Source organism: Octopus sinensis, linkage group LG19 (assembly GCF_006345805.1).
Source record: "Octopus sinensis linkage group LG19, ASM634580v1, whole genome shotgun sequence".
In the NCBI taxonomy this organism is placed as follows: domain Eukaryota; kingdom Metazoa; phylum Mollusca; class Cephalopoda; order Octopoda; family Octopodidae; genus Octopus; species Octopus sinensis.
In genome coordinates this window covers 18,149,525-18,151,631 of record NC_043015.1, presented here as the reverse complement: position 1 = coordinate 18,151,631, position 2,107 = coordinate 18,149,525, and the positions used below count along the sequence as shown (strand labels likewise).

At 33.0% G+C, this 2,107-nt stretch overlaps 1 protein-coding gene across 1 annotated transcript in view; it reads left to right on the top strand.

Moving 5' to 3' along the window:
- The first annotated feature begins 357 nt into the window (after positions 1 to 357).
- The window catches only part of LOC115222364 (pre-mRNA-splicing regulator WTAP), a 232,987-nt gene continuing 231,237 nt past the window's right edge, over positions 358 to 2,107 (top strand). Inside the window, exon 1 of the mRNA XM_029792561.2 lies at positions 358 to 496. The gene's annotated coding sequence lies outside the window, so the exon portion shown is untranslated. The remainder of the gene's footprint in view (positions 497 to 2,107) is intronic.

Sequence of the window (2,107 nt, the reverse complement as noted above, 5' to 3'; positions counted from 1 at the left end):
AACACAGCATATTGCGTAAAATATCAATCATATGCCGAGATAACAATTTTATTTATGCAGTAAGAAATTTGACATATAAATTCATGTTTAAAAAATAACCAATATCATTCAAAAGCTTCCTAGATGTACACAATAATTAAAAAAACTGAGCAACAATCTTTAATTCACGATAGAAAAACAAATATTGATCCCGGAATTGAAGAAATGAGCAGTACAGCACTGAATATTATTAAAAATTAACTTTGGAAATAATTATAGCAAATTTAAATTAATGAATTTTTAATCTGTTTTAAGCCACTAATGTTTTGATCTTTTAGTTTAATGATATACATATCTTCATTTAAATAAACTCTTCACAATATGTTTGTAGTTACTGCTGCACATGGCGGCAGTGTCCAGGTTTTTTCATTGTCCATCTTAATTACTGGAGTTTTCCACCTTATCTAACCAATATCGGCTTATGACATATTAAAAGAGTGAATTTACGTATCTACGAGTAAGTAATTATTAAAATAAATTTCTGTTTGTTTTTATTTCAGTGATTAAACTCTATTTACCGCCACAATTTTCACTGGAGAGCAATATAACATTTACGGAGATAATAAAGAGAGCCACTTCTGTTAATTATTTAATGTTATTTCTTGTATATACACACTACCTACTCTCTCTCTCTCTCTCTATATATATATATATATATGTATATATATATATATATATACACTATCGATATTTATCTGGTCCTATCAGAGACGATATTAACCCCGACTATTTTAATGACCCCCCATCAACACAAAATAGTCGCCATTTTCCTAATATGATTATCGACATTCATTGCCCCAACATTTCATCACTCTCCTAACATGAATGGCTTCAGTCCTGCCCTTAACCTACTATTGTTACTATTCTTATATTTTCTTCATTTTCCTGTTACCTCTGCGATCGCTGTTTTTATCGCCACCGTTTTAGTTGTATGAGTATTTTTACTGTTTTGTTTTTGGCGGTATTTCGATTTATGATCCGGAAAGTGAATCGCGGAAGTTTTTTTTTCAATCCTTATATTGATTGAAATTTTAAACTTTGAATTCAGTTTTTTTTCTGTGTCCTTTTTACAAACCATTTGAGGTTTGCCTGTCACTTTGCTTGTCAGCACTTTTGAACGCATTCACTGTTACCCAGTGCTCACTAATCATTTCTAGTAGGACTGTGGCAGCGTTTTTTTCATTTTTTTTACTTAGTGGTTATGTGTTTTTGATTCTGGCTGGATATTCACGCTTTATTTTTTATCTTAAAATTCTGATGTGAAGTTGGCAAGATCTAAAAGAGTTGTTTTATCGTGTGACCTTTGTTGTACATTCATTGTAAATTTTTTAGCGTTCCGATGACATTTTGCTTTATAATGGGCATCGGGTCTAGTTTGCGTATTCTAAGTACTTTATCAATGCTTTACTATGTCTTTGTCATCAATATCTCTGCCACCACAGTTATCACTGTCTCCGCTGGCTCATCATAGTCACCACTGTACTATAACCAGTCTCCAGTGTTCTATCACCACCAACTTCACTTAACTATGATCGCAGTATCCACTATACTATTATTAATGTCACCACAGTTTCTTCTGTACTGTCACTAGTGTTTTCCTTGTGCTATCATCACAGTCTTCCCTATAGTGCCATCACAAGTTTTTTTTCCGTATTATCCCAAGTTTCCCTTGTGCTACCATGACCAAGTTCACTGTACTATTACTACTACTACTCTTCTGTTATAGTCTTCAATGTACTGTAAATATTATCGCACTTACACCAGTCTCCACTAAAATTCTGTACTTTTCTATCGTCTCTACTGCTCACCCAATAGGTGCTTTCAGACTCAGTTCTCTTTAATACCTATTTCTTTACTTTAATATCTATAGTTCTCTTTAATTACCGTCAGTTTGTAGTTTCATTCATGAAATGGTGGAGATCTATAACATTTTCCGGTCAATATAAAGTTTGAGATCCGTTACCGAAAAGAAAAAAAAAAAAAAGAAAGCCCCCAACCTAAGTGTAAAATACTGTGTATAAACAGAAAAATTTGCACAAACGAACGTTGGGGTGGGGATGGGGGACTT